The 21,113-nt window shown below is 40.0% G+C and overlaps 1 long non-coding RNA gene across 1 annotated transcript; it reads left to right on the top strand.

Annotated features, from left to right (window-relative positions):
- The first annotated feature begins 55 nt into the window (after window positions 1–55).
- On the top strand, window positions 56–13,985 carry LOC139434777 (uncharacterized). The gene is made up of 3 exons (XR_011644082.1): window positions 56–143; window positions 2,041–2,198; window positions 13,856–13,985. It is a non-coding gene; the product is annotated as an uncharacterized lncRNA (long non-coding RNA).
- Window positions 13,986–21,113: the final 7,128 nt, after the last annotated feature.

The raw sequence follows: 21,113 nt of genomic DNA, 5'->3' as shown, positions 1-21,113 counted from the left end.
GAGCTCACCTCCCGTGTGAGGAAGTGTGAGAGGAGTGCACTGCTCCCTCGCCTGGCTCGCCTGTTGCGTGAAGCTAAAGTGGCTTTTCGACTCACCTGCTCCTAATAAATTAGACATTTGAACGAACTTCAGTAGACCTTAGGGTGAGTTTAATGGCTTGTATACGGGTTCCCCCTCGGTTAGAGTGAATAATGTATAAGAATGCAGTCTAAAAATAGCCACGTGGATGGAAAAATAACCTGCAAAGCTACTCTGTCCAAAGTTTACATGAATGTTTAATGAAGGGGTCTCAGTTGGCTTTCCAACTCCACCTTTCCCTGCTTGTGTAACTTTGTATCCTTGAACTGGGGTCACGTGTGCTTGAATAACACTTTTAATTTAAGTTACACTTTTAAGAAGGTTATCAAAGGGTTAAGATAAAGGTAACTTCAACTGTCTTTAGATTCAAGAGAGGATTAGTTGTCATATGCACTATAGCTACAGTGTTAGTGCTGCAGCGGAAGAATAATCAAATCACAATGAGATTGTGATGACAGTTGTATGGCATCTCCACAAGTTAGTTCAACCTCCAACCTTTTATTAATATTTCAAATGTTTTCCCCTGCCTAATGAATCACTGCATTGTTGTTTGTTTCCTACCTTGGTGTGTAACAAATTGACTGATTTATGAAGAGCGATTTAATAATTAGGTGAAGAGAACAATTTCAGCCGCATCCTTTCCACAATATGGAACTTTTTGTAATAAATTATTCTTCATCAGTGTTGTAATTTCCACAGTTGGATACAGACTAGGTCAGAAGACACACAAACTGCAGGCAAACACTGAGTCATACTTACTCTGGGGAGGCAATGACATAGTGTTCAGCCAAGCCCTGTGTGTGTCTGCCAGGGGACATTTTAAGGCAGCGTGCCTCTCCATATTTGTCTACTCTCCCACCACTGCATTCCCGATGCAGCATCAGTGACTCCGATACAATCACTTCCTCATTCAGTTACAGAATTAAAGCACTTATTTAGAGTGAGATTACTTTCAAATGTATACATACCACATGTGTGAGGACTTTCTTTATCTGGCTGTTCAAGAAAACAAGTTATGCTGATTAAACTGCAATCAGATACAACATAAGTCATTGATGTGTTTCTGACTTAGTGAATGATCAATCTTGCCAATTCAATGAGCACCAGACATTTTTTACTATGACCTCATTCCCTAAAACGTGTGACTAGTGTTGTCATGATCCTGGAATTTGTATCTTTGAAACAAAACCTTAATTAAATATCAATATTCATTATAATCTTTGACACCACAGGGGAAAATTAACAAACCATTGAGGGCATAAAACTTTAGATTTGTATTAACATATCTACAGCATTATGTGTGTATACTTTCTGTTGAAAAAAGGTAGAGCAGAGAGCTCAGCTGGTACTCATGTGTATATATGTACTGCAGCAAATAAGCATTGAAAGCAATTTGAAATATTCAGTATCAATTCTCAGATTCTTTTCAACACTTTGTTTGACATGTTCATCACGGATCTGGTTCAAAGGTTGACCGCACAGGGAAAGGGCCACACAACTACTATAATAGTTGGGAGAAATTGAATAGTGAATGTTTTTTCAAGTATTGAGAGCACACAGCCCATGCCAAGGATTTATAATATTAGGATTATATAGCCATTGCGTAACAGTGACTTTTGGTCTACTCTAAACTTTTTATTTATCTTATCTTTACTATTATTGTTTTATTTTCTATCTGGCATTCTATTTCTTTTTTTTTCTTATTGTAATGTTCTGCATTTCCTCATCCCCGCTCATGATATGCAGGTCTCCCTTGAAAAAGAGATCTATGATCTCAATGGGACCAATCTGGATAAATAAAGGTTTGAAATGAAATATATGTAACAGTTCATGAAGGTATTCTCTTATCTGCTACCTATCTGGCATCATGCCAGTGACCCTCTATCTTATATGCAGCCCCGTACACCAAAATTGACTTACCAGATACTATCAGCTGTAACATGTGTGTCTTTCTGCGATAAGGTCGGCTGGTCTGGAGTCTGCGGTTGCCCCATGTCCCGAGATGATGCAAGAAGGTGTACGATGAGCGTGATGTGCAGTCTGAGCAGCCGTCCTCACCATAAAAGGAAAGGCAGGGAAGATAGCGAGTGACCTTACAACCTGTCGACGTGGGACAGGAGGTAGGCCTACTCACCGAGCTGGCACACAGACGCCCACATGCACGTACACTCTTATATACGTATACTCTACACATAGAGCACTAGGGGGAACATTCAGGGTCTCTGTCCCTAAATACCTTTCACTATCTAACATGTAGGCAAAAATGGATAAGTATAAGCATGAATAAATTATCTCATGTAATAGAAGAGCATTGTTGTACAAAATAAATTGGATGTTTTCGTATATTTCGTTATATTTTCTTGCTACCCTCTATTTAAATCTTTCTTTTGGTACACTTACAGATTGTTGAAACACTTCTGGGTCTAAGTACTCACATCGGGACCTTACAAATACCTTTTTTACACAATTATACTTTGAGAACAAAACGAAAAATAATCGAAAAGAAAATATATATTATTTGGAATACTAATGCAACAGTGACTGCAATAAGAGCTAGAGAATGAATTGAGGAAAATGAAAAACTACATGTATCTATTGAGACTGCCCTTTTGCACATCTAGGTCAATTTTGGAAGGCGCGCATCTTTTTTTACCATCTGCGCTCTCTCTCACACAAACAATTTTCAGACTCCTGGTTCGCGGCTAGGTATGACATCATGCAATTTGACATCACTTCCCTTTGAGGCAAGTCACGGCTCACTCGACTGGAGTGTGAACACAGAGCCGTGTGTGTGTGTGTGTGTGTGTGTGTGTGTGTGTGTGTGTGTGTGACAACACAGCGTCATCGCTGCCCATCTCCATTGCTAAAGCTGTGCCTCTTGATTATGTCAGAAAGTGCCATGCTAACAGAGCTGCGGCTGTTGTTGTTGTGATAGCCTTGATTACATTTATTTTTTCGTTCCTTTCAATATATTTTCTTGTAAGCCGAAAGAAGAGCAGCAGAAGGCAGCTGATATATTAGGCAAAACGAGAGGCTTATTTGCCCAAATATGAGGAAAGGCCAGAGGGCGAGTAGCTCCTCTCAGTCCGAAGAGAATCCAGGGTCAACAGATTGCAAAGATCAGTCCTCGCCACATGGATGCTCATCGGATGAAGATTCATATTCACATTCAGATGTGGAAGCAGAAAGAGCGATGAAGAGGAGCCAGAGGTTCAGCGGCTCTTTCAGCTTTGGACAAGATCCCCAGCTACAGCCAGAGAATGTGGACAGAGAAGAAGAACTGTCACCAACAAACTCTAATGGAGTAGCAGAGCTGGTGGAAGCAGAATTATCAGCACATTGCATGCTATTGGAGAAACAGGGTGCTGTTTGTAACGCACATCAGCGTCAGAGGTCAGGTCCCTTCAGGCCTCAGGAAGTATGGCTGGCCATGACGAGATGTCTCTCCCTCCGATGGCCTCCTTGTCTGTCCATCAACAGACAAAGTACCAGGAAAGTAGCCTACCATGTGGACCTTGACCAATCAGAGGACACACAGTCGTCCGTCAGCTCGGAATCAACCAATGGGAGCCCTTCGAGTACATCTACCACTGTTGAAAAAGAATTGACATCGGTGAAACACGAGAAAGAGGAAGTCCGAAGCAGGGGGGTTCAAAGTGGTCCGCCCCCTTGTCGTGGCGTTTCCCGATCCTCCCCGAGACTGCCAAGAGCCAGACCAGCTGCAGACTCCGTGTTAGCTTCACTGATCTTGGAGAAAGACATGTTTTTGAGGATTGAACTGGTAGATTCAGGCGATGAAAGAGATGATTTGCGCTACCGGGCAGAGTGGAAGCTGTCAGAGAGAACTAAGGAACTGGCAGACGGAGTCTGGCTCTCTCGAAGCCAAACAAAGTGATGGATTGACCTATTAAGTTCGAGGGTCGGTTGCTTTTTATGGGGTAGACTTTATATCATTTACCCATGAAGGTAGTTTAGTTATTGCAATCCTCGTTAAAGTGGTTATTATGACCATCTTATCTTAGTGTGAGTGCTGATTGGAAGTGACCTGGATTGCAATACATAATCAGTAAGATTGATTTTGCTTGATGGCTGTGAAAACTGCTGTGTGCTGATATGAATGCTGTGATCGTAGCTAACTAATTACAAATGCTATTTTCAGAAACACTGCCCTGTTGCTTTTTTGCTCAGAGAACATTAGACATGGCTGGTTCCATGTGTCGAAGGAGGGAGACATAATATCATTTTTCATGAAAATATTAATAAAGCCTTTTTGTCTAGGAGTTATATATATATATATATATATATTTTTTTTTAAAGTTGATATAGTATAACATATACAGTTGGAGCGTATTTTGGAAACCCTCGCTGCCTGATCATGCTCTATTACCCACAACACATTATGTGCGGAGAATTTTAACATTGATTTTGTTTCTCTTGGTTTGTCTGTACAAACATGTTTAGATTTTATGGCAACATGGGATTTATAGTGATTGTGCTTGGGAAAACAGAAAAAGCAATGTGTTTTTATACAGTTATCAAATAAATTCAACACAGATTACTGTCCAGGCCCATATTAAAATGTCATGGTCAGTGTGTCAGTTAATAAATCCTACTCACGTGTTTTTATTCATTTGCTGAATTTAGTTTCAAAAGTCTCTGACAGCACGTTTAATCTCTTCGGGGTTTGTGCGAGTAGGAACATGATGGGAATTATTTAAATGTGGTTCATGTCTGTCAGAGTAACTACGTTTCCAAAGTGCTTTAACAGTCTCTCTCCTGAAGATAATTATGAGTAGGATTTTATCAAAGCCCAAATCTAACAGCCTTTCATTACAACATTATGAGACAAAAGACATGGAAATAATGTAATTTCCTCCAATTCTCACAGTCAAGTTGTTAGGCACCTTTTGAAGCCATTACATGAGATATGACTATGTGTGGCTGCATGATTATTAATTGAAGTGCTATAATTAATGCTGCTTTTCCAAACAGGAGCAACTTTTAGAATTTGTATGAATGGTTTTAACCTTTTTCTAACGCTCATGCATATGCTTCAATACTTCACATAACATGCTTTGGCCAAGGTCCAAATTAAGGATATATACACTGTTTGCACATTATTGCATATTGCACATTATTGCTCCTTAAGCAGTAGTATAATGTTCGACTATACCAATGTATGAAAGTATGAAGGCATAAAACAATGCAATACATGTTCTATGTATTATTTTTCTTAGAACATTCATATGAGTTTGCTGTCTCACTATCATTCAAGTTTGCATTTTAAAGCTAACATGTCATTTTTTTGTAATCAACTTGTGTATACTCATTCATGGCTGGCATTAGGGCTACATCATGAATATCAAATCTATACAAATGAATGAATGTGTTTCTATTTTCTCAGCCATGTGACTGACTGTGATGCTGTACGAAATTGGAGCATATTTGCATTGAGGACTTGGCATGAGGTGCAAAGCCATAGAGAGTGGCTCAGCTGCCAGTGCCAGTTATCATCCTCACTGTATGAGAGAGACTAGAGAGATACAGGAGTATGAATAACATTGTTTATTCATTTTAAGAAATGAACAGTAGTGCATGCATTCATTTAGTGTACACATTAAAACATGTGGGTAATGACTACACGGGAGGTTAAAATGAAGGTAGCGTCTGTAAAAACAACGTTTCCATACTTGAACATATTGAGAAAAAGGGGAGAAATGAGTCTCATCTGTTGTGAGCCAGGAGTTTCATCCCTAAAGCCAAAAAGCTGGCCACCCATCATCCCTCACGACAACCTCATTAGGCAAATGATACATGTACCACCGACAATGACGGTGTTGTATTGAATAATAATTACATTCCTCTTGGGCAAATTATGATTAACTACTGAATGTGTGACATATCATCTTTGAGTCATTAAAGAGTATTGGAATGAGGAAAAGAATAGCCAATAATGTATGTATTTGATTATATAAATTTACTGTGGCAACTATTTTCTTAAGTTTTGCCAGATCCTCTGTTATTATAAGTCAATAAATTAAGGTTAGATACAGTTTAAGATGTACTTGATTAATCGCAATAGAGAAATCCAGCTGCTTTAGAGCCATTCCATAAATGTAGGAAGAATCTGTTGGCTTTGAGCCTAGTTTTAATGTTGTTATGCAACGCCAACACGCGGTTCAAGCGCCTAAACATTTAACAACTTAAAATAATCTCATCTTCTTAGTGTAGGTAAGTGTGTTGGACAGTATCCTAGATGAAAAAGGTAATAACATTTGTTTTCGGTCGGCAGGGCCGCAAAAGTCCAAGTCCAAACGGAATGGTTTTCCTCATACTTTCAAGTAACCAGTTATATTAATGACAGAACCTCCATATAAGGTGGTTGCTTTACAGTTTAAGGTCACCTATCCATCAGCAGAGGGGAGTTTTTTACAGTGTCAGATGTTGTTCTTTGTCAGCCCTCACCAACTGTTCTTTTCCAGTTTTACTTCAGAACATAAAGTCCTTAATGACAGTGTCTTTGGCTCGCTCAAAAAAATCCACAGTCTGACCTTCAGCTGCAGGAAGCACTCATAAGATTTAACGGCACCTTCCCACCCTGGCAATCATCACGACTGCAGGAGTTTATCATTTGTCTTCAAGAGTAAAGCAAAGAACAGCTTTTGTAAACTGTGCTTGAAGGAACCGTCCCCAAAGATGCTAACGTTGTGATGGGCTGCAAATCCCAGCAGAGGACACACGTCTTAGTCGCCAAAGGACAAATGTGACTTCATGGACTTTTTGGTTCTTAGACCGTAATTGCTTTATCTCCTTGGCCTTTTAGTGAAATTCTATTACATTTATATATTTTTCTAAAGCTCTAATCCCAAATGTGAGCCCACTACTTCTTTAGAAATGCATTCAGACACACTTCATACCTTGTCTTGGATTATCTAATGACCACAGACATAATGTAGGTAGGAAAAGCAGTCTGACATACTTACCTAATGTAAATATTTGTCCGAGCCTCCGCTGAAATCCCAACGTCTTGAGGAATGTAAAATGAGAACTGAAGATCTCTTTCCCGCTTGACAGGCTTCTAACATATTGGATATGACTACCGTTTGTTGAGGTGGACATTCTTTGCTCACAGCAAACAAGTCCCAGATCAGTTTCCAGGTGATGGCCTACTTGCAGAGTATTCGTCTCAATATGAATTTATTTTAGTTTCCTCAGTTTCCAAGTCAGATCCAGTGGAAACTTCTTAATATTTCACACAGTGTGAATATGAGTGTATCTGTGATGGATGAGTTATTTCTCAGGCTGTTTTCCCTTTTACCACTCATTTGGACAAAAGTAAGATACATTTTGTAGTTAAGAATTACTTTTACTGCCAATCATCGGCAAGGGATTGTCCAGAGCAATTGACGGAGGATTACCATTTTCATGTCAGTTTTAAGGGCATGCAAAAAGGAATATAACACAAATTATTATTGGGCATATCAGGAAGATGCAGACAGAATATTTGAACAAATGTTTTAATTGGGAAAAGTGAAGGTTTGTTTGCTGCAGGTTTATTTGTATGGGAGTGACAGTTAACAGAGGTTAGTCCCCTTCATCCCAGCTCACTTTACTATCTTTATCTATTATAGATGTAACTTGAGGGTGTGTTTGTGTGTGTGTATGCTACTGTATGCAGGCAGATGGGCCTCATGGCCTCAGGTGTGAGCTTACTGAAGTAAAATATCACAGTGGCACGGGGGGGGGCAAAGGGGACACTTGGCAAGTCGAACAGTTGACTCAGGATGATGAATTGGAGTAAGTAAATTGATGGTGTGTGTGTGTGGTGTGTGTCCGTGGAGGACAAAGAAGAGGGTGATGAATGATTCCAGCGGGACATGTGCAATGACGGTCAGCTCTAGACACAAAGGCACGTGCACACTCTCACCAACAGGCTTTACAGATGGCCAACAGTGTCCTGGTGACGTGGCTGGCTGTTTGGGATTCCTGTGAGATGTGGTTGTCCTTGTGGGTTTATAGTCTGCTGTACTTGTGCCTGGAATACCAAAGGGACGTTATTCTTCAGCACAGGGTGGATTGACTAACTGCTAACTATCATGAGACTCTTCAATAATGCCAACTGTTGTCATCTGCACACACACGTACAGTACACTCTACACTGGCATGTTAGTAGTGTAGACCAAGCAGGCATTACTGACAGTGGTGCAATGTAAGGCAAATTATTACTAACTAAAAAACGATTTAAATGTATTATTTTTTTATAAAATGTCGGAAACAATTGAAACTGTCTATCCCAGTTTCCCAAGGTGAAGTTGTTAAATGTCTTTTCAGTCAAAAACACAGAGATATTCAATTTAATATGATATAAAGCAGAGAAAAATAGGGAATTGCATAAAAAAATACTTTAAAAATTGATATCTTCATTATAATATTAGGTGATAACCTTTATTTTTGATCCATTACTTGAGTCAACATGTTGTTGCAGCTCTTGTTCAGTGGGGATACTTCTGCTTTCCAGTTAGTACCTAAAGGTGCACAGTATTGGTCGGTTAATGTCACCAAGCTGCAGTCATCTCCTGAACTTCACTCACATTGTCAGAAAAAGCTTCAGCTGAGGATTATGCATCTCAAAGCCTCACTGGACATGCTGCTGAGAGGATGGGCATGACAAATGTTCTCAAATAATTCCCTTTAATATCGCCCTTCCCCCATCCTCGTCCATAACATCCAGTAAGCTGGGAGCAAGTGGATTTGCCGAGATAGAATGTAATTTCTCCTCTCATCTGTGAGGCTTCTTCATCACTTTTTTTCATCAGAACTAATGAAACCTTTTAAGATGAGTGGCAATACATTTCCTGACCGAGATGACAAAGACCCTTAACATTTTCAGAAGAGTTAAATAGAACTTGCTTAAAACCTGTTATATTATTATTAACCTACCTGTTGTATTATTATTTTTGTTACGTATTGTTCTTTCTGTGTCTTTAAATGCACCAAATAAACCAAAGCAAATTCCTCGTATGTGTAAACCTACTAATAAAGCCGATTCTGATTACATGGTGGGCCAAAACCATTATCATAAGACCAAATTCACTTGTTTTTTTTTACGAGTTTCTAAAAAATAACTTTTGCTTATCTGATATTGTTTTAGCATTGTTTTCATTCAGTTTCTATATCCATTATTAGAGTTTAAGATAAGGAAGCAGTTTAGAGGAAAAGCACTCTACTACCCGTTCAGCAGCAAACAGCAGACACAGACATATTTGCTTGATCAACAAATGAGGACATGTCGATGTTGTTTCTGCTGCTCATAAGTGGCAAAAAAACGGTTTATGTTAAGTCAATTGACATTTTAAACGAGAACAAATGTGACCCAACAACCTGCTCAACCTGTTTTGAATGGAAGAGACATAATAGTCGTTGGTGCTTAGCCCTACTTGTTGAGGCTGTACAAGGGCGTGGAATCAAATGCACGATGCAGAGACAAACAAAGTATCAAAAGAAAGTGTTTTAATGTAGACAGGTCATAACACACTGAATACATAAAGCAACAAAACAAACACCCAATAAACTGTCTAACCTATACTATCAAAAAACTACAAAAACTACTAACTTAATCTAACTCTATGGACGATAATAACTCTATGGACAATAACAACATGATCTTACGCTGGAAGGCTTGGAACACACAAGACAATCTGGCAACGAGACAGGGGAAGACGAGAACTATATATACGAGACAGACAACACCAGGGGAAGACAATTAGACAATCACAACAGCGGGAAAACAGACGAGGCAGGAAACGTACTTTAGACACATGAGGGTAGACAGGACTATGAAAATAAAACAGGAACCTATCTAAACACATAACATGAAACCTAAACTAGGGAACAATCTTAGCAGAGCCGTCTACGCACAACAGTACTCCACTTTGAATTGTTATCTGCAGTATGAGGTTATTCTTGGAACTACATAATGCAAACTGTGTCTAATGCATTTCTTGTATGCCACGTCTCATACTCTTCTAATCATTTTCACTGCATAAACCTAAGCTTTGTCACTCCTGGAGGGGATTGTTCGGAGTTCAGTGGTGTAAAAGTCATTGAAATTCATACTGGAGTAATTGTAATAATGTTTAATTCATATTGTCTCCATAAAGAGTTGGAAGCCTGACCAGTTCGTTGTGAGAATGTCTGATTTAAATACCTCGTTGTTCTGTATCATTACCGTCAATAGACATAGTTGGACCCCTGGACCCCTTTCCCACAGCTTTGGTTAAATCGAACATTGATGCCATAAGTCCGCTGATCACTTCAGTGATAAACCAGTCCATCCAGTCTGGTCATGTTCCACCACCATTAAAAGCTGCTGTCATCAAACCACTCCTCAAAAAACCCACTTTAGACCCTGAAGTCCTAGCCAATTACAGACCCATCTCCAACCTGCCATTCCTATCCAAGGTACTGGAGAAAGTAGTTGCCATTCAGATCCAGGAACATCTAACACTGAATAAACTATTTGAAAAATTCCAGTCTGGTTTCCGCCAGGGCCACAATACAGAAACTGCCTTAGTCAGGGTGACCAATGACCTGCTGATGACAGCTGACACCGGATCTCCATCTCTCCTCATCCTCCTGGATCTAACTGCAGCATTTGATACCGTCGACCATGACATCCTACTCCACCGTCTTCACACTACAATTGGACTCTCTGACTCTGCCTTAAACTGGTTCACCTCCTATCTCACCGGGAGGACTGAGCACGTCACCTTGGGAGCGGCTAAATCAAGAACTCACTCTGTGACTTGCGGTGTCCCCCAAGGATCAGTCCTTGGCCCCACCCTTTTCACCATATACATATCCCCCCTTGGTCGTGTCATCAGCCGGCATGGAATATCTTTCCATTGCTATGCTGATGACACACAACTCTACATCAGAGCAAACCCAACCCCCTCTGCACCTCTGCCATCATCCACAATAACCAGATGCCTGGAGGAGATAAAGGTGTGGATGAAGCACAACTTCCTCCAGCTAAACAGCTCCAAGACTGAAGCCATTCTTATTGGCACTCCACATCAGGTCTGTTCATCTGCCATCACCAGCATCACCTTCTCCGGTCAGAACATTCCACTCTCAACAACGGTTACCAATCTGGGAGTTAAAATGGATCCTCACCTGACCTTTGAGGCCCACATCAAGCAAATATGCAAGACCTCTTTCTACCACCTGAGAAATATTGCGAAACTCCGCCCCACACTCAGTCTGCCAGATGCTGAAAAGCTTGTCCACGCCTTTGTCTCCTCCAGGCTGGACTACTGTAACGCACTTCTCATTGGGATTCCTAGCAAGAACATCCAGAAGCTGCAATACATCCAAAACACAGCTGCTAGGATCCTGATGAGAGTGCGGAAGTACGAACACATCACACCCATCCTCAAATCACTGCACTGGCTCCCGGTCTCACTCAGGATTGACTACAAAATCACCCTCTTCACTCATCAGTGCATATATGGAAATGCTCCCTCCTACATCAAGGAATTTCTCACCCCACAAACCTCCACGAGGAACCTACGTTAAGTAAAGGCAAACCTCCTCATCCCACCAAGGACAAAACTGAAGACCATGGGAGACCGAGCCTTCTGCTCCGCTGCTCCGAGATTGTGGAATGCCCTCCCAAGCCAGCTGAGGACACCACAGACTGTGGAGGCTTTCAAAAAAGGCCTAAAAACGCATCTTTTTAGAATAGCCTTTAACTAGATTTTTAAATCCCCCACATTATGCCATGCGGGCATGAATGTCACAGCTTTTATTATGTTGTTTTAATTGTTGTTTTTTTTTATTGTTGTTTTGTTTCACCCTTTTTAATTTTTAATTTTGTAGCACTTTGAGTTTTGTTTACGCAAATGAAAAGTGCGCTTATAAATAAAATATATTATTATTATTATTATTATTATAGTTACTGCTGTGTTCAATGTGTAAAGGGAAACATAGTCTATTAAACAGCAATTTGATTTAAATGAGTTCCACATGTACATGAACAGCATACATATTGATGTGTTTTACATTTTGAAGACATTTTTTAACATACACTATGGAAAGTATCATTATTAGACTTTTATAAAGAGGGTGATCTTTTGTCTACATAAAGCAGTCCCTGAAGATGAGAAATATTTATTTGTAATCCTTCAAAAAAAGTGTAGTATTTAAAAAGAAACAATTTCTAGGAACCTCCTTTTAAGATTCCTGTTTTATGTATTTAGAGTAGCACAAGTCAAGCCATAATGTGGTAAAGACACCGAGTAGCGTTGATGTGCTTGGGTGATCATTCACAGAGGTCGCCATCAGAGAGGAGCCAAGGTTTTCTTAGAAGTGCCCCGAGAGGGTTTCCAGTTTCACATGAAGTGTGAAAAATCAGTCGTGTTACACTTTGATCTTACACACGATAGAGGGGAAATGCATCGTGGGAAATAACTGAACCGTTGAAACATTTTTCAAAAGGCGTTGAGCAAGGCATTTCAAAGTTCAACTAATCTCTACATTATTGGCTTGGACAGAATAGTAATAATAACATGAGCATGGAGGAGTTTTTAAAGTCAAAACAGTTGTCAGTGAATTGGAGATCTCATCTCCTTCGGCATTCGTCTATTTTTATCAAGATGAAAAAAAAAAGTCTAATAAAGAGCACTTTCATGATCTTTTTATATAATAAAGCTGTACTGTGCACACAATAGAGCTGTAGAAGTATTTGCTTTTAATTGTTTATATTATTTGTTTCTTCTTTGTTTTTTTCTGTAGTCTATGAACTTTCCCAAGGAACTGCAATTACCATGGCAACCATTGGCATTTTAGGATAATAGCACATTTAAAATGCTTACACTTTCATTATAGCCACAGGATGAACCACGTTCGACTACAGCAGTAAGACATCTGAATGTGTTGAAGTGAATATGGGTACTGCTTATAAAGCAACCATTATTCAGTATGACAAATGATGTAGCTTGTAAATTAAAGTCACATTGCTGACTCTGATGAATTAATTTTAGCAATAGAAGATACCCATGAAAGATGAGGCACAGTATTTCAAATGTCTGCTACTAAATACAGTTTGCTTTCTCAAAAGGCAAAATAAAGCTTTTAAGTGTCTGCTTATATGGAGTTTCCATAGATCTCAGTGTTCATGTATTGCCTTAGAGCTAACCGGGCATAGAGGAGGCTACAGTGGATTCTGTGTGGGAGAATCACAAGATCAGTCCTTTTCTAAGCTGCAGACATATTCATGTTAACCCTGTCTGTTCCAACCAAGATGTCCATAGTTCTATAGGCTTCCAGCACTCTGTCACATCTGCAAGTCTATGCATTTGATTGCCTCTTCTTGCTCATGCTTGCACCTGTGCGCTGCCATCCATATGCAATTCAGCTGGGGCTTGTTTAGACTCGTCCACATCTGCCCAAGTGTACCCATACCGCACGCCTCAGTGAGCAGTGCACAGTTCAAAGTATGTTGCATTCACTGCCCGAGGGACATCCAAGCTGAGCAATTTCAATAGAAACTACAAATACAACACAACGATGAACGAGCGAGATGTTACAATTATGCTCTGTGCCATTTCCTCCAATACCACTTTATATAACTATTGTTCTGAGTTATTCTGCTTATAATCATTTAACAATATGTTTCATCAGATTAAACAAGAGGAACTATTATTTTGAAATTGTGCAAGAGGGGATGGGTGTTATTGTTAAGCAGAGTGGAATAATGCCTTCTTCTTGTTATTAGGACACCAAGGGTCACATGGCAGAGAAGGGCTGAGGTGATGGATCATGTGGTTGCCCTCACGTGGAAAGACGAACCAGCGGACGCCATCAGGACATGGCCAACAGAGGTGTAATCTTCAGAAAACAGGACTAAACAAGTAGGTTAAACCTTCAGTATGTCCAGCCCAACTGAGTCTGATCACATAGGATTTACTATTACATAACCAAGAGGTGAAAACTCTGGAAATGTTTTGGATGAGTAATAAGTGTTTCACTTGGACACAGGGTTACCCAGCCTGTAAAATATGCAATTATGAAATGATAAATTACCACAATGCAATAAATATTGCAACATTAGAAATTCAGCAGAAGTTGAATTTCTTTTGAACACTTTTATACAGTATGTTGATGTTTTAAAGTTATCAGACTAAGTAGCTTGGTGGTTTATTACATTTAGATGCATACTACATGTATATATATATATACCCGTGATGTTAGTGACATTATAAACAAAACACAAAAAGTCCCTCTATTCTTTGCATCTTTATATAGTGAAAGATAGTCAGTTGTTGTTTTTTTGTACTCCAAAATAGAAGTATTTGGGGAACAAAATAGTCCTTTATATTTGTTTGGAACACTTCCTCAGCAGTGGACCTAGAGATCACAGGGTGTTTCGGCCATTATCACCAGACACCCTCACTCCAGGGTGGCCCCGCCGGGGTCGATCAAGTCCCCGGGGTAGTGTTATTGTTTTTCAAATGATCCCAACTAGGGGAGCGAAAGGTCTGGTAGGTCGGTCAGCTCAGTGAGCTTTAAGGTGGAGAGAGACAAGGAGATCCATGTTTTGGCCAAACCTTTTACTGTTATTTTAGTGAAGAAACAGAATGTTCTATTACTGCAAGTAGCTGACAAAATAGAGGTGACTTAAAGAGCCTGTGACACGAGTTTCCCCCATCATCCAAACCCATCAATTTGAGTACATATTGTCCCCTTGAAAACCGTTACCGAACTGATTTTGGATATTTGTAATTTGATAACCATTAATCTGCCCTTCAATGTTGACAATGTTCTGGATCTTCTCGGGGATTCTTCAAGTCCCGCCAAATGATGGGTGACGTCATTGCGGGCACAGCGCTCCAGCTGCACCGTCCAGGATCCCAGCTTCTGCATGTAAACCTTTATATATATACAGTCAGATGTAACCGCACGACGGCGCACACAGCAGCAAGCTCAGACAGCGATGACAGTTTACTTTTGAACGTGTCTGAGAGCTCATATGAGGCTGAAGGATCGGTTTATGTTGTATCCGTTAGAAGTTTAGGAATGAGGTGCGTCAATATGGGCGATCATATGGTCATGTAGCCAGTGGTGGAATGGGACTAAAATCATCCCGGGACTCTCGACCGGGCCACTTAGGTACCGCTAGTAAATTATCAACGGGGGGAGTGGGGGATGTCAGGGGCGGCGGGTGCTGTAGATAGTAAATGTAAATATGTAAATATTTGTGTCACTGCATCCTGGTAAAATACAAATATAATGTACAATAGTGTCTTTGACCTTAGCGCTGCTAGCCACCTGTGCCCTGTACTACGAAGCCAGTTCAACAGACCCTGGATATGTTTGAGTAACAAACAAACTAACAACAACAAACTAACAAACGAGATCTCGCTAAGCGGTCCTACGACGCTGGTTATCAACTGGGTAAATCAAGCCAGGGTTTCTCTCTCCAGCTGAGAGCGCGTTCACGTCTAAGACACCAGTGGATCTGACTTTAATTACATTTGACTCGAGTGTTTCATCAACATAATGTGTTGCTTAAAATAATACTTCTGCATACAGTCTGTGACACTGTAAGTGTTGCACGGCCAGATACGGCTGGAGAAGCTGACTCAGATAAGGAAATATATTATGATATTATATGATTGATGATCTGATTGATGATGATGATGATGATGATGATGATGATGATGATGATGATGATAAGTGCGACACGTCGGCGTCTTCTCTGCATACGGCAGTTTAAACTGTATTTCCTTTATCCTGTAATATGACTTCAACTTCAAAATGAGTCGAAGGAATTTCCCCGCGATGTTCGAAATTATTGATATTTAACGGAACGGTATCGCTTTTTCTTTTTTAAACTGACGGTTGGAGATTACTAGTAGCCCAATATTTCATTGCACAACAGTTGCTGTCACAGGCTCTTTAAGTTACTTTATGATGTAAAATACCAAATATGTTACACTTCATGATTCTGTTTAGCACTGTTAGCACTTATTGTAAGTCGCACTTATTGTAAGTCGCTTTGGATAAAAGCGTCAGCTAAATGCAATGTAATGTAATGTTACCAAGTTGCCACCTACGAAGGCCCAATAATAGAATTGTCTCTTTTATTTCCAGTTACAGCTCATTCCTCTACAATATCTGTTTATGTCATTGAAAAATGTGGCTGCATTATCATATGCACACACAACCTCACACACATTTACATAATCAGCACTAACACTTTCTTGCTGATGCAGTCTATTACACGGAGACATGTTCCCTCACCCAGTTGTGCAGTTGAAAATGGGAAGTATTCCTTTACCATCTGAAAAATACCTGTGAGCCTCCAGAATGAATGGCCTGTCACCACAGAAGGTAGGATACTGTCAGCTAAGCAGCGTTATGTGCAAGGCTGAGAAATGAAGGAGGAAGGCAAATCAATCCATATTTTCTGTTGTTCCCCACATCCTTTTGTCCCCACACAACACGTTTAAAACCTACACATACAAGGTAATTGGAAAGCTTTGCCAACACTTTATAGAAAAACAACAATCGGGTTGTTAGAGAAGGAAAGAATGAACTATGCAAACCACAAATATAGATTTAAACATCCAAGGGAAAGAAAGCCACACACTTTTATGCTGACTTCAAAAACCACATGCGGCAGCGTTCATGAAACTTGCAAGAGAGTAAAATCTCCAAGAGATAGCAGGGTGGTTTATCTCTAAAGGCAGCCATGGTCCAGCCCCGGAGGCAATCAGTCACTGGTGTGTGTGTGTGTGTGTCACAAAGTCATTGTCAGAAGTTTCCCTCCCTGCTATCGCTCTCACTCTGACTTGCTCTTCCTCTCCGCCGCTCTCCTGCTTCAATCAGAGAAATCATTTCCTTGTTAATTGCTTCTTTACCCTGCAGAGCTGTCATGTCTCAAACTGTGAGGAGAATAGTTTCAGGATCTGATGTGTTCTCTGCTACACCTGTCGAGTATACCTATGTGTATCCTGATGTTTTGTTGACAATTAACAGAACCCAATCACCAAGCACATATTTTGTCCTTGGTAGAAAAATAGTAATACAACTTTAGGTTTTTAACATTTTCAACACATAAGAAAGCTGTTGGTCAGGGCCATGATTTTTAGAGTAAAAATGTTACCTGGCTATCGCTCCTGTGCGTACTACTGTATCAATGTGCAGTTACCCCATTGAGATAAAGAAGTAGTGTTAGTAAAACATTGACAGCCTCCATGTCATCACTTATGTAACAGTGTGGGGCCAAGCCAACGTCTCTGGTCTTTGTTCAAACCTGCTTAACGGAGATTCCATGCATCTGCATTCCCGTTTTGTGACTTATTTGCCTAAACTCATCAAGTAAGACACTGCTCATTATCTAGCATGCAATACTGATCCAGGTCTCTCACCAGTGTATGTTTTTTGGATCTTAAATGGTTCCCTTAAAGGTCACCTATTATACAAAATCCACTTTTTCCTGTCTTTTATACATCAACATGTGTCTTCACTTCAGAGACATGTTTTGTATAAATCTAAGACCTATAATATATTGATAAAAAACATTATAATAGGGGACCTTTAATGTAGTTCACATGATGCATCATTCTCAATCTCATGACAAAAAAAAACCTTTCAGACTGCTTTTCAAAAGAGGATTATTGATGAACAGAAATCCATAGAAGCATATTAACCGAAGCGGGGATAGAGTTACCAAAATGTGGATTATAACGACAGTTTGAACTGTGGAACAAAATACTCACTGCCAAAATAGCTTATTTCTAAAATCTAGAAACAGCAGGGATGTTGCAGAGGTTTACTGTGTGTGTGTGTGTGTGTGTGTGTGTGTGTGTGTGTGTGTGTGTGTGTGTGTGTGTGTGTGTGTGTGTGTGTGTGTGTGTGTGTGTGTGTGTGTGTGTGTGTGTGTGTGTGTGTGTGTGTGTGTGTGTGTGTGTGTGTGTGTGTGTGTGTGTGTGTGTGTGTGTGTGTGTGTGTGTGTGTGTGTGTGTGTGTGTGTGTGTGTGTGTGTGTGTGTCCATGTGTGAGTGCTTTTGACAATCCCACTTTCAATGCTATTTCAAGGAGAAACACCAAATATCACGACTTATTCATGCAGACAAATACTGGCACTGTAAAAAGATGATTGAGGCCTTCAAAGTTCTGAAATTCTGAGTGAAAAAACATACATTTAACGTGCTTATTAATGATCTAATATGAATGTATTGCACAATCTCTTGTAAAGTCAAGGAACTTTCAAACTTCATATTTTCCTTTGTATCCATGTCGCTGACGCGGTTAGCTCAGTGTGAGCAGAGCAGGTAACAGGTCAGTGTTTGGCCCAGGGACCCTGTCATATCACATTAGTTGATGTCAGGATAAAACCCGAGACCTTTCAGTCACAGCTCTCACACTAAAGCAGAATCATCACTTTCTTGTTCAGCAGCAGCATCAGAAGACACTGATGCTTGAGCACAGCCTTGACACTGTATAAGGTGCAAAGACTCATGGGAAAATCTATGATGTGATCCTCTGTCCCGCAGCCAAACAAGACATCACTGTCACATCTCACCCATTTTATCTATCACCCCTCTCTTGCCTCTTTTCACATGCCCTTAGCACTTCTCCCGTCTGCTGTCAGTCCTCTCTTTGTTGTCTATGCCCTTCCTCAAAGATGTTTTATGCACAGAATCAATTTAGGATAAGAGTTCTCTTGCGCTGGCTGATGAGCATAGAAAAACTGGTCAGACAAGTATAGTTCAAAGCTGACTAGCTGCGTCCTCATGCGCATAGAGCTTATTCAGTGCTTTTTACGCCACCTTGCCTTAGGACACAGAAAGGGAGAGATATTCACGACTGGATGAGCATCAGGGAGAAATGGAGCAGGAATTATAAACGGTGGATAGACACAGTACAACCACACTCCTGTACGACATGTTTCATCTATGACCAGTAAGCATTATTGTAATTTTCCTGATTTTCTATGTTTAAACCAGGAAAGCCTATTATTATATTATATACCTTTTTGTGCTTTTAGTGTTAATATATTGGTCATACAACAACAATTGTCTTTGATTGAAGCACTGCAAGAATACAGTGAGATGTCTATTCTTGATTGTTTACCAAACAGCACACTTACACAACTTATTAGTATATCCTCTCCCATTATAAAAAATCAGTAGCGTGAAGTTTAAAAACAAACAACTAAACTGCAACGATCAAGCTCTTAATGGTAATGTTTTATATAGGAGATCAGTAGGATTTTTCGTAGTGTTGTTGCGACATTCTTTGACCTTCATATTTGGAATTAATATTATATTATGGCATACGAAAACACAAAAGGTTTGCTTGTTCCAAGTAGTATTTCTGTCTTTGTTTCCTAAGAAATATGAAAGTCTGAAGTGCACCGAGGCCGGTACAGACACGGTTTGGTGGTGTGCCTTTCGGAGGTGCAAAGTAGTGAGGGTAATGCTTGATCATTAAATACATTTCTCATTAAAGTAATGGGAATTGACAGAAATCAGCATTCACTCTGCATCAGAGGAAGGATTTCTTTGTTAGGAATACAAATGTTATTTTACGACATAGGACAGCTTTACAGTGCTTAACAATTCTCAAATGTTTAAGATTGAACTAAACGAATGCTGGAAAGTATTACTACCACTGCCAAACTTCATGAAGCAGGATTCGACCGCAGTTAAATCAATACAAAAATAAGTATCCTTGTGTCTAATGAGATCCATTATCGTGTTTTGAGCTATAAATATAATGTAAAATCCATTTCAGTTCCTGCATTAGCAGCTCTCTTTTGAAAAGCCAGATAATATTGATTATGCTCTCAAATCAAATGAGTCATACTAGTGGGTAGAGAAATGATGTACCCATTAAGAAAATCAATTATCAAGTCCTTGGGAAGTGGATCTCGATTCCATATGTGCACCAGGTGTGCTGCGGGGTGTAGCACATAAGGACTTGGTCACCTTGTGTTGGTGGGGTGGGGGGCGGACAGTCTCTGCTGTGCCGGGCCGTCTGTCTGATGTCTTGTGCTGGCTCTGGTCCAAACTGGCTCACTTCCTGGTGTCTCAGACAGCGACCAACACCGCTGCCCATAGGGGGGGGTGTGACAGGCAATGGCCAATTCAATAAAGCACACGGCCACATAGCAATCTATCCACATTGTGTGGAAGTCCCAGAGCACGTCTCCCCCAAGACCCTCTACTGTTTGGCAAATATCAGAGCTACAAATCATAGTAGAAAGGATTTGCTAATCTGATGACAATTAAAGAATGAAAGAAAGAATGAAAAGGCAATAGGGTAATTGCCTGATGGATTTGTAGAGTGATGGATGAGTGTTTAGAAAATCTTTAAAATATACTGACTACATTTGGAGTTGTAAGCCTGTATTTATTGGCCATTCCCCCGTGCATGCTGGGGTAGATGCCATGATCCTAATAATGTAAGGGGAATTGATAGCTGAATAGACCAAGAAATATTAAATATACAAGTATTCTTTCAAGAGTGCACTCTTGATCAATCTGCTAGGATGCAACGTGATATACTATCTGTAAGATAATGAAGTATTCATGCCTCTTGTGTTATGCTTCATTACATTATGTCAAATGATGGAAAACATGTGTCCTAGAAAAAGTTAGTGCCTTAATTTTGCTCAGATTCATTGGAGCCTGGAGTCCTTAAATGCATTTGGCACAATGGCAGGAAACATTCTTGATAGGTCATCACAGAGCTAACACAGGAACACAACTCATTGTAAATTCACACTATGAATAACTTCACTATGTCAACAGTAGTCTTTTTTTTCCAGTTTAATAATTCGTACACTACAGAGCAGGGTGGCAGTTGTTGCCTAAAACAAATTACAAGTCACTTACCGATTATTACATTAGAATGTCCAGCTCTACATACTTATTTAATTGAATCTACAGCTGGGAGGGGTATATAAAATAGCAGCATTTCTCATATTCACATGTATACCTAACATTATTTAGTGGTTCATT

The sequence above is a fragment of the Pseudochaenichthys georgianus genome, chromosome 11 (assembly GCF_902827115.2).
Source record: "Pseudochaenichthys georgianus chromosome 11, fPseGeo1.2, whole genome shotgun sequence".
Taxonomy (NCBI): Eukaryota; Metazoa; Chordata; class Actinopteri; order Perciformes; family Channichthyidae; genus Pseudochaenichthys; species Pseudochaenichthys georgianus.
Note: the sequence above shows the minus strand (reverse complement) of the source record. Positions and strands in the feature narration are given on the sequence as shown.